Source organism: Diadema setosum, chromosome 12 (assembly GCF_964275005.1).
Source record: "Diadema setosum chromosome 12, eeDiaSeto1, whole genome shotgun sequence".
In the NCBI taxonomy this organism is placed as follows: domain Eukaryota; kingdom Metazoa; phylum Echinodermata; class Echinoidea; order Diadematoida; family Diadematidae; genus Diadema; species Diadema setosum.
In genome coordinates, this window is record NC_092696.1 from 26,837,158 (window position 1) to 26,850,226 (window position 13,069).

Here is a 13,069-nt window from a genome sequence, read left to right on the forward strand (position 1 = left end):
GGGAACGGGAGAGAGAAACAAAAAGACAGCAAGAGAGAGAGAGAGAGAGACTCAGCTCAATTCAGGTAAGTACAGCTCAGTTCTATATTCCTTTTCAATACAATCCTGACAATATTACACAATTTGACGATATATCATAAATTACATGAATTGTTCCAACGCATTAACAAAATGATTAATGCATATTTTATGGGGTACACGACCGTATGAAGAAGTCATATCATCATGATCGTGGGAAGAAAAATGTGCAACAAAGTCAAATTGAAGATAAACCTTACGATAAAGAACACTTCGATTTGGTTGAAAGGATTTACAAAATGATATGACATTGGGAATGCAGAGAACCATCTTGGCAGAACTTGACATGGAAGATGGCCTCAGATAAACCTACGGCATAAAGTAAGACTTAAAAAAAGCATGAAATAAGAATCTAAAGGTACATCTCTATGTCGCCGTTCACTGTCATTGTACTGAATAGCAGTATAGTGGGTGCACAATGCTATGAGGTTTGCGTTGTTCTGTGATGATGCTAATCAGTAAAAGTGATCTGTAAAAGATGGGAGGAGGTGGAGGGGTGGCGAGAGCGGGACAGCGAGGTGAGGGGGGGGGGGATGGGAGAGGGCGGGGAAGGTTAGGAAGTGAGAGTGATATTCAGATTCTCACATTTTTCACAATTGGTTCCCTTGTAACCAGTCCCGCGACAGTTGCACGAGTAACGGTCGACACCATCCTTGCAGGTGCCATGGACGCAAGGGTTGCTTGCGCATTCGTCTACAACTGAAAAATGAAAAGGTAAAGAAACAGAGCCGATGATATTAAAAGCATCTTGGATTTTTAGTTACAGTACCTAATAGATATTTTATTATTTCTGCGTGTATTTAGTCATCTTATTTTGCTGGAATGTCCTTCTAAAGAATGCACATTATTTGGCTGAAATGCATACACACACCCATTGTTTACTCAAACTCATATAGGTTTATCAATTCCCTTTATGAAAGACAAGTTGAGAGATTTAGAGCTATTCAAAGTTAACTGTTGTGAAAGTATATCTTTCTGCAATCAATTCCGCACATAGTACGGAATGTATTTTAAAGGGAAGTCCCTAACAATAATGTGTGCAGCTTGAGTGAATACAGCAATATCAGTAGAACACATCAGTGACGTTAGAGGAAAATCCGACAATCCCTTTAAAAGTCATGGTAATGTTTAAAATTTCGGTGACCGGATGGGAAGACTACAACAGGTTGTGACGTAACAGTAGAACAATGATATACAGGAAATTATACAGAACATTCGATCGACATATCTCTTTCAGAAAGCATGGGTTACAATCCTATGTTTCATTTCACATAAACATGTTAGTTGAAAATCAAGAAAGATTGAAAATTTCCCCAAATTTACTTGGTTCGACTGCTATTGCTGCTTGCACGCAATCTATACATTAGTGGGGTACAATACAATATTGTATAAAGAAAGCATATCACGGGGAGTTAAACATAAGTAGTGTCAACCTGAAGGTAAACTGTGAGATAAGGAATAGTTTGAATTTGGTTTGAAGAATATACAATAATATGTGAAACTGGAAATACAGGGGACCATCTTCATTAAGCAGGGCTTGACTACAGAAAAATGACCCCGCATAAACGTACGGCATGAAATAAGACTAAAAAAAACACACACACGAAAAAGAATTTTAAAACGATGAGGACGAGTCCCGAGTACACTCGAGCAGGTGTCTATGGGAAATGGGTGTTGTAGCAAAATCAGTCCGTCCTCAATGGAACATCTCTATGTCGCCATATGATTCACTATCATTACAATGAATAGCAGTGCAGAGAGTGCACAGTGGTACGAGGTTTGCGCTGTTTTGTGATGATTTTGATTTGTAAAAGTGATATGTGGAAGGTGGGAGGACGGTGGTATGTGGTGGATGGATGGCGAGAGAGGGAGAGAGGGAAAGAGAGAGAGAGAGAGATGGGGGGGGAGGGGGAAGATAGAAGGAGAGAGGGATATGAGCATAACAGACTCACATATTTCACAATTGGTTCCCTTGTAGCCAGTCCCGCTACAGTCGCACGAGTAACGGTCGACACCATCCTTGCAGGTGCCATGGACGCATGGGTTGCTTGCGCATTCGTCTACGACTGAAAAAAAGGGGAAAAAAAAAGAGAAAGAGCCGATAATATTAAAAACCTCTTGTATCTAGTTACCTTATAGATATATTTCTGTTTGCATTTAGTCGTCTTATTTTACCCGAATATCCTTCAATGGAATAGACATTTATTAGGCTGAAAGGCATGCCACACACCCATTGTTTAATCCAGCTTTTCCTCATAAAGGTTTATCAATTCACTTTATGATAGACAAGTTGATAGATTGAGAGCTATTCAGAGTTTATCTATTGTGAAAGTATCCTTCTACCCTCAGTCCTGCATAATAATGCGCAATGTGTTCTCAACGGAAGTTTCTGACGTAATGCCTTTGTATGTATGTATGTATGTATGTATGTATGTATGTATGTATGTATGTGGCTTGAGTGAATGCAGCAGTACTAGTAGAACACACCAGTGACGTTAGAGGAAGACCTGACAATCCTTTCAAAAGTAATGGAAATGTTTCAATTTTCGGTGACTGGATGAGAAGACTACAACAGTTTGTGACGTCATAGCAGAACAACGATCTATTTTTGAAAATTATATAGAACATTCCGCAACAAATCATTTGTTTAAGCATAATTCAATTCAATTCAATTCAAAGGTTTTATTTTCACTTCTTTCAACAGAATGTACAATAAATATAGATTCGACATGCGTTTGAAGGAATGATATAGATAGCAAAGAATAACATTTGTCAATAATCATTACAAAATTAGGCATTTTTCATACAGACATATTTATACATTCTGCGAAAAAAAAGTGGAGGTACCCACTCGAAAGACTATAATGAAAGATAATGAAAGAGCATTCAACATACCTCTTTCTGAAAGTATACATGGGGAAAATAAGATATTGCCATTCACATAATGATATTATGTGAAGGGCAATATCTTATTATCCCCCATATACATAGTAATTAACATATTATGTTAGTTGCAAATCAAAGGAAATTGAAATTTCCCAAAATTCACTTGTTTCGACTGATATTGCCGCTTGCAAACAATCTACATTCATAGTGGGGTACAAGTGTATAGCATGTATAAAGAAAGGATACCATGGGGAGTAAAAATAAAGAGCAGTGTCAACCTGAAGGGAACCTGTGTGATAAGGAATAGTTTGAATTTGGTTTGAAGAATATACAATAATAATGCTTTATATGTGAAGCTGGAAATACAGGGGACCATCTTCATTAAGCAGACCTTGACAGCAGAAAGATGACCCCGCATAGACTTACGGTATCAAATCAGACTAAAAAGCGCACAAAATAAGAATCTTAACCCGTTGAGGACCAGTCCCGAGCAAACTCGGGCAGGTGTCTATGGGAAATGCGTGTTGCAGCAAAATAAGTCAGTTCTTAATAGAACATCTCTGTGTCGCCATTCGTTATCATCATGAATAGCAATGCAGAGGATGCGCAGTGCTACGAGGTTTGCGTTGTTTTGTGATGATATTCATCTGTAAAAGTGAGGTGGTGGATGGAGAGAGAGAGAGAGAGAGAGAGAGAGGGGGAGAGAGAGAGAGATTGGGGGATAGAAAGAGAGAGGGACATGAGCATATTATAGACTCTCACATATTTCACAATTGGTTCCCTTGTAGCCAGTCCTGCTACAGTCGCACGAGTACCGGTCGACACCATCCTGGCAGGTGCCATTGAAGCAGGGGTTACTTGCGCACTCATCGACTACCAAAATAGAAAAAGAAAAAGGTAAAGAACCTATATGATATCAAATGTCATATGCATCTATAGTCACTCATGAATATAAGGTTATTTCCCATTTTATTTTGTCTGTTTGTCTCTCACTCTCTCTATCCATCTTCCCCCACCCCATTTTTTTTTTTGCTTCTCACTCTTTTTATCTATCTTCCTGTTTTTGTCGATCATTTCTATTCTCTCTCCTTCTCGTCTCCTTTCCTTTCTTCTTCCGTTCTCTATCTATTTTTCTCTCATTTCATCGTTCGTCTTTCTTCCAATGCTGGACTTCTTTCTTCTCACATATTAATGGAACACAAGATCTAGCAAGTATCACAGATATGAAATAGATATTTCTTATTTACACTTTCGTTTCTTCATTCATAATAGTGATTACATGATTTCTTTTTGCTTTGTAAGTGATTTGGAATCATAGTCATGTTCCATTTTTGCATCTTGTTTTCAAAATTTTTGGACAATTATAAGCTTTAGCTTATAAATAGGGTATGTGTATATACACCTTATCCAGGTTTTTATATTTATAATTAAAATTTTTGAGCGTTTACTTTTAACAATGGTGATGTGAACAACAGTTCAGCTTATCGGCTGCTACATTGTGTATGTTTTAATGTACATGCTATTCCGTACACTTCACTTCAGTCATTGGGTCTCCCACGAGGCGTCGTAAAACTGCTACTGTAACAAAAGCAGCATATTAAGCATGAGATAATAATACTGGTAGTTGTCAGTGGCAACGCCCATAAAAACTAAGGGGAGCTTAATTCAACATTGATTTCAAGAAAATCTCAAGAATGCATGCTGTCAGAATTTAGGATGGACAAAATGTTAAATATTATGAGCGCTGATTTCTTACCCTGCGCAGGTAACCGGGCAGGCAACGGAAAACATGCCACTTGGCTCCGTACTCCAGCCAAACCGGCGACGTTAGGTACCTTGAATGGGAATGTTTCGATAGACCTCCCGTCCGATCCGGGAATGCTTTTGCAGGGGTCGATTAATTTACCGAAATCGACAGCATCAGTTGTTATTACCACACCAGCGGGGCGTGGTCCCTGAGTGACGGATGAGGTCTCGCCCGTGCTTGCTGTCATTGATGTCTCTATGAAAGATATTGATTTTGTATGTACTGTATATGCAAATGTTATATACAAATGTTTATGCAAAATATGTTTACAATTTCGTATATTTTTAACTGGTACCTCATATGTTTGTTGGAAATGAAACAGTGCTTGCTGTCACTGATGTTGTTGATGTTACTATGAAATATATTGATTTTGTATGTATACGCATATGTTATATGCACCATGTTACTCTTAACTATCACGGAAAACAAGGAAACTTTAAATTAACATCGATTTGAGAAAATTTCAGGAATGCACGATGTCAGAATTTAGGATGAATAAAATATTAAATATTTTGAGCGTTGATATCTTACCCTGCGCGGGTAACCGGGCAGGCATCGGAAAACATGCCACTTGGCTCCGTACTCTAGCCAAACCGGCGACATTAGGTACCTTGAATGGGAATGTTTCGATAGACCTCCCATCCGGTCCGGGAATGCTTTTGCAGGGGTCGATTAATTTACCGAAATCGACAGCATCCGTCGTTATTACAACACCAGCGGGGCGTGGTCCCTGAGTGACGGATGAGGCCTCGCCCGTGCTTACTGTCGTTGATGTCGCTATGAAAGATATCGATTTGGTATGTAATTTTATTAAATTTCATATGTAAATATGTATGCAAAATATATTTGAATTTTATTACATTTTTGATTGGTACCTTATATGTTTTTTGGAAATGAAAATAGAATGAAAAGAAATTAAATGAAATTAAAGATGTGCGATTAGAGTAGAAACAGAAATATATCAAATTCCAGTCAAGTTCTGAAATCAGTGATCAAAGAGGAGAGTGAAGTATACCTATTAAAGGGATCGTATAGTTTTGGTTGAGACCTAATTTCAGGTTTCTAATATTTTTTGGTGAGATAATGAGAAACCTCTTATGAAATATGAAAGAACATATAATTGCATGAGGAATTCAACGTTTATTTGATGAAAATTGGTTTTGAAATGACTGAGTTATCCAAAAACAGTGCAATTCTAATAAGTGTGGGACCGACACTTTTTTACGATCGCTTTGTTTTACTTTGTTTTTGGATGTTTCAGCCATGCCAAACCCGATTTTCATCATATAAACTTTGAATTCCTCTTAAAATGGTATGCTCTGTACTATTTCATAAGTGTTTTCTTGGTACCTCGCAAAAAGTTAAAAGCCCAATTCTCATCTCCGCCAATACTGTACCATCCCTATAAGCTCTTCTAAACATTAACTACAATTCTCGGGTGCACGTCACGAGCTCATGGCCCACGAGTAATAAAGCCCGCGAGTCGCAGAATCCACGAGCAAAACGGTCGACGAACAGGATCCCTTCAAATCCCGGCTGCTGCAGCACCCCTCTCAAAATTACTCCCGCTAAGACGTAATTTTCAGCAGAAGGATCATATGCAACCTTATCACAACTTCACACTCATCTTTCTTTTTTCGTTGCAACATCATCCTTTGACGCATTCATGTCACAGTGTTATAATACATGTGTACGGTGACAATTTCAATTTTTCTCAATTTTATACATAATACGATTTTTTTCCTTTAAGAAGAAATTGAACATTTCACCAAGAGCCTTTAAAATTTTACCAATGAGTATCACCAGAAACACTGCACGTTCAACCCAGGCACTGCCGTTTCCGTGTCGAAAAGCGATCTGCAAGCAAGCAGAAAATGTAAATTTTCGGATAAAATTGTGGTATATCGTAAATCTGGGTGATGTTAGAATATTTCTCCCCATTTCAAAGCAAATACAATATGCGTAACGAATCTTCTATGCTTAGTCACTGTTAATTGTTTAAACGTATCTAAGCACTTACCCCCTGAGTAAAGATTAGGGTTAGGGTTAGGTTTATGGTTAGGAGTTTGGGTTAGGGTTACGATTAGGTTCAGGATTAGGATTAGGATAAGGGCCACGAAGAGGGTCTGGGGTAATTGCCCTAGACCATGTCTAAAGGATACTTAAGCCGGTGAAGACGAGCCGATTTTGTTATGTTATACCACACGTTTCACCACAGACGCCTACCTTGTACCTTGTACCTTGTAGTTGTTATCCCCGAAGACCTCCGCTAGGAAGGGTAACTCAGGGCTGACGAGAGTGGTAGCACAAGTTTCTTTTATTTTATGAGAGCTTTGACTTTTTTAGTTTGGTTTTGAAGACTTCTGTGCTCTTGGATAATATTATTTCTTTTGGGAGGTTGTTCCAAAGGGAAATTACATCTGGGAAGAATGAGTGTGCTAGCTAGCTTGTGGAGATGAAGGTCGATACGGGGTCATACTGCTTGTCGTGTGTCCGCCGTAGCCTGGTTACTTTCTTTGAGGCGTATTTGTGGAGATCTAGGTCAAGTTCACCATGGATGAGCTTGTAAAAGCTGATGAGGCGTAGATGTTGTCTTCTGTCCTCCAGGGGGATCCAGCCGAGTGTGGTCATCATGATACCTGAGCATACTCGGGACTAATCTCTGTTGTTGTTCTTGTTGTTTAGCACAACTTCTTGTTTTTAGGTGCAGTTTCCCTCAAGTGTTGTTTTATGTAACTGTTGAACATTTTCCACCGCAATCAAATTTTTATCAAATATGGATAAGGGTAAAAAAAAGAAGATACCAACAACGTACCCCCCCCCCCCCACAACAGACCTACAGTGTACACATTATTAAGACTTACGGTTTTAGCTTGTCCCACCATTGTTGCTCTGAAAGACTTTAGGAGCATTTGTCACTGCCTTGTTAATGCTCGTCGTTGAACTTCGAAACTGTGGTGAAACGCTGTGGAAGTTGTGTGGTCGAAGATGAAAATTCCTTGTTTTCGGATTTGTGATGTTCTCGTTCTGGTGGATGCACGTCACGACTCAAACAGCCCACGATTCATACAACCCACGAGTCATACAATCCACGAGTCATACAGCCCACGAGCCAGATACTATCTGACAACATTTTACATCAGTGTACAAGGCCAACGAGCAAGATGTTGTAAAGTGAAAAGGCCCACTGGCTCGACCCGTTGCTAAAACCATAGGTCCACGAGTTATACGGTCCACGAGCAAAACACTACCCAAGTAAAGCCCATGAACTCGACACTAGGCAAAGAAAAAGGCGTACGAATTCGAAACTAAGGAAAAAGAGGCAAACGAGCTGGCCATTACATAACGCTCTTGTAATGTACGAAGGGTCGAGCTCATGAGCCTTTTTACCTGGACAGGAGTAGAGCTCGTTGGGCTTATTTACCTATACTAGTTTCGTGCTCTTGAGCCCCCTTTTTTTTTCTTTTGCCTCGTGTCTACCTCACGGGCCTGTTTTATTTAGTGTCTATAGCTACTGGGCCTGTTCTATGCTACTTGGTGTCTGGCTCGTAGGCTGTATGACTTGTCGACCTATCTCCAATGTATACGTCGTGGGCGAGATGACTCGTTGGTGTGAGCTTGTGGGATTACCCCTTTCCGATTCCCTCTATGAAACTGCATGAAGACAAAAAAAAAAGAAAACCCAACAACAACAACAACACAAACACAAACAAAAACAAAACAAAGCAAAACAAGACGAAACAAATCCGTTGCCCACTGTACAGCCAAGGAAGAGAATTATGCAAGTGACTTGATGAAACAACCGTCCACTCACCAGACACAAATTCAAAACAGCAAAGTGCTTTAAAGCCATCGATGTACAATGTACCATACTATCACTAAACCAGCAATATTACACAGGGCGCACACCACCAATTGAGGCCCGAAACAAACTGGCTGCCCGACTCCTGTTTCAAATTGAAAATTTCCGTCGTCTAGTCGTCACAAACTGATTCTAAGTGAGTTGCGGAACGGTAACGTCATGTAAGTGGAGTGAATAGTGAATATTCATTGGAAAAACGCACTAGATCACAAATTTAAGATGGGTAAAGTGTTTGAAGCAAAAACAAATGCAACTTAGCAGAAAAAAAAAAATCTCTGTGTAACCGCAGGCGATGAAATTAAAATTGAATCTAAATTTTCGTATGAAAACCCATGCACCGCTGAGCAAATGAAAAATACTGTAATAACAAAATTTCATTAACAGTAACCTTGGAGGGTAGAGCGCTCGCTAGGCAAAGAAAAAGTAAATGAATAGGAAGAAAAATAATTGCTTTGATAGCCATTCAGAACACTTTAATTTCAGCAAAAGCTGTCATACCGAAAAAGCTGTTTAATGAATGTCAAAGAAGAAGGAGAAAAAGGAGATGAAAATACACCTGTTCAAATGATGGCTTATTAGAGCAGCTTGAAGCCCATTCAGACTGCTAGTAACCCTCTGCACACCACATTTATTGTCTGTCCATTTGTTTGTGTGTGAAATTTGTACACATTTGACTCATTAGCACAGAAAGGGGTAATACTTTGTACCATGTTGTAATGTTTTACAAACCCTCTTGTAAGTTGTCCCTCTAAAAGTAATGACATCTCTCTGAACGATGCATGAGGGTGCTGACTTCCTATAATCTCAATATTGACAATGACTAACTCGAAAAAATGACGACGAAAAATGGTCATGAAGACTATTTTGAAGAACACGCGGAACTGCGCAGTCACGTGACCAGTCGTGGCAATGCGTGACCCGATAGACCTTTTCTTTAATTTCACTTCGCACATGAGCAGAAAAGGACCATTAGTACCACTGACAGCCATGCTGGTTTGTAACCTCCCTCAGATAAGCATCTGTGGAGTGATTATCATTTAGTGATAAATGGTGCTTCCGGCACATCTGCCTCACAGTAAGCCTGTTATTTGGCAATATTAAACGTGTTAATATTTGGGAACATTAACACGTTTCTTCAACGCAAAACACTGAAAATTACGATTTCCCAAGTGTGAATTGACATGCCGTTCTTGTCACCTGTTCTGCTCAAGTTCATTATTTGTTTCAACATATTGTCAATAAAGTGTTATACGTCGGGCAAGCTTATTAATCATGTGGGTTTTTTTTTTTTAACGGTTAAAGTGCCTAAACAACTAAAAACAAAACAAAACAAAACAAAACAACAACAACAACAACAACAGAAAAAGGTCCTTTGACATGAGCCTATTTAGGAAATGGCTTACGGAGGTTCCAGAGGTTTTGTTTTTTAACACGTATGTTTGTTGGTTAGATACGTACGCGTTCAGGCTCAATAGGGGACGATTGATACTCGTTGAAATATCTCACAGAACCCTTTTGATAACAACGGATAGATTAATTCCGATTAATTGATATCATGTTGCTACACTTCTTCAGTGTTTGCCTGTTGCCACGGCTCGATAATTTGTCGAGATTAAAATTACTGCAATTATATTTTCTCGATAAACAAAGTGGGATAGCAGTGACGGATCCAGGGGCGCATCGGGCTCCCGCCCCTTTGATTTGTCTTATTTTGATATTTCCAGAATTAGAAAGAGATATAAAATCATAAAAATATACACAAAAGTAGGCATAAGATCGCACGATGACCAACATAAATAAATAAATATACACACACATAAATATAGATATAGGGCTAGATATAATTATATATATATATGTATATATATATATATATATATATATATATATATATATACATATATATATATCAAGTCCCATCCGTGATGGAGGGGGACACCCCAACACCTTCCCCCTTTGCCTTTGCTCGCCCGCTCGCTCGGGCTCGGCCGCTCCGCTTCCTCGCCCCCCCCCCCACCCTTTACGGAACTCCTGCATCCACCCTTTAATAGCTTCGACTTTCATTTAATATGATTGACAGGAAAGGTTTCCTCGCCCAGTACCGAGCATCATTATCTGTTTACTAATGACATCTAAATTTAAACCTGTACCAGACGGGCGAGGAAATGTGAAAAACGCTTACTGTGTGTATACGAGCTACATTAATTTTGTCGCAGCGAGGCTCTTCACTGAACTGAGACGGTAACATCTTGTTTTTGTTTTGTTTTCCCTTTACTGATAAAGCCATTAGATATTAAAGTCATAGGGTATAGGCCATTACATGCATGCATAAAACTAATGAATTGCCTGTGCCACTCGATTATCAATGTCGTTTATGTTTATCAAGTTCATTAAATTTTGTTTTCCCTCGTAAGCGCGTAACGCATGGGAGCGTGACGCTTTTCTTTTTTAATTTGAAATGTTTGAGCTATAGCGTAACGATGGTGATGAGCATTTTTTCCATCTTCCCAGAAGGGTGCCGAAGGTGCGAATGCATTTTTCTTCTGGTTTGTCTGTCTGTCTGTCTACTACATCTCATATTCTTCACATTATGATAAGAGGGAAATGCATCTACAAGCTAAGTAGTGATATTTAGTTTCCTTTTGACAATAATTAAAAAACAGAAGATTCGTAAAATGTGTTGCAGTTGCTTTAAAGTGCTTTGAATCTTTTTCAAAGTGTTCCTCAGTTTTCGTTATCAGTTCTGTTACTCCTGCTTTCCTGTTTAATAATTGCATATGAAATCCTATTTTTTGTAATAATGTTGCTACCGTCCTTTCAACTGGAAGGCATCTTACTGTGGTTAAATTTTACAGTAATCACCCTTTCCCTGCCCCCTTCAGGAATCTTCGAGAATCTCCTAAAGAAACCCGCCTCGAAAGTATTGAGATTTCTTCAGGTAGTTTCCTCCCGATTTTTTCCGTTTTTTTTTTATAGCCATAAATGTGTGTGGTGGGGGGGGGGGGGGAGGGGCGGTGGATAAGCCAATAGATTTACTTTAACCAATCAAAACGTCTTATATGTGCTCGTTGATTTCTAGATGTATATGCCTCGGTGTAACGCTGTGTTATGCATGCTATTAAAGTAGTCATGTGCATACTCTCACTATACGGACTTCGAGAAAGCATGCATAATATACTACTGTATATCAACTTTTAACATAATTGGATACCAAAATAAAAAAGTGTCTCATTTTTATAGCATAAAACAATGAATGTATATAGCATGTGCAGATTAGTTATCACTGTAATATCTTTCACCTCACAGCTATAGTTGCATAGGATATGCTTCCTCCCTTCATCGGAGACGGTGATCTATTACTTGGCCTACTCTCACTTCAAGTCAAGTCCTGTCAAGTAGATTTGACTTGACTTGACGTGACTCTAATAGCCACTTAAGCCCCTTTTACACTTGTGTTTCTTAACCCCGGACTTTCTCTGACCCAGGACTATCGTTAGTCCCGTACCAATTTTTTCAGCTTTTTACACTCGCCAATTAGTCCCGTACTATCTCTTGTCCGGGGCTAACGAGAAAACTGACCTTTTTACACTCGTATTTCTTAGCCCCGGACTTTCCAAACCACATGAATATTCATGATTACGCTGTGTACTGTATACGTACACGCACGCACCGGCAGCACTTGATCATATATCTCGTTTCTGATTGGTCAGTGAGGGTCGGACTTCGTCTCCGTCGCTTAGCCCAAGATTATTTTTTCGTTCTGTTTACACTCACTTGCTTGGCACCGCAATCGGGGTGCTAATCCTGCTATTTTGCAGGGCCAGATAGTACCGGACTATCGGTGAGGCTAGCCCACTTTGGCAAAAACGAGTGTAAACAGAAAGTGGGCTAAGGATAGTCCCGTACCAACGGTGGGGCTAAGGCCCCCTTAGCCACACCGTTGGTACGGGACTAAGCAAAAATTTACAAGTGTAAAAAGCCCTTTAGTCTCAACCCACATGAAGTCTGTGCCGCGGACATTGTTTTCTTTGTTTTTTTTTTCTTTTTCTTTTTACGTTTTGGCGTTTATATTTCTCCAATTCACAAATTGTCATTCCTTTAATTACATAACCAAGTAAGAAATAATCTCACATCCGCATCCGGGAATCTACACCCTACAAGCAACGCTTCTATGTAGATTCCTCATATTTCACATGTTTTATTGTCTTATAATCTGTACTTGACAATTCATCCAGGCTTTTGTATTGTGATGTTTATGTTTTATGTATTTGTTGAAATGTGGAATATGGAACAATAAAAAACAAACAAAACAAACAAACATGGTCTAATCCTGTTTCATCTACAACCAGTTCGTCTCATGATAATTTCGTCCAATCGCCACTTCGCCTCATTACCAGTTGATCTACTTCCAGATGGGCTTTGCCCACATCATCTAA

The 13,069-nt window shown here is 39.3% G+C and overlaps 1 long non-coding RNA gene across 1 annotated transcript; it reads right to left on the minus strand.

The window, feature by feature from the left end:
• Positions 1-2,072: 2,072 nt before the first annotated feature.
• On the minus strand, positions 2,073-4,797 carry LOC140236090 (uncharacterized). The gene is made up of 3 exons (XR_011901753.1): positions 4,721-4,797; positions 3,727-3,837; positions 2,073-2,144 (listed from the first exon to the last, which is right to left on the minus strand). It is a non-coding gene; the product is annotated as an uncharacterized lncRNA (long non-coding RNA).
• Between the last annotated feature and the right edge of the window lie 8,272 nt (positions 4,798-13,069).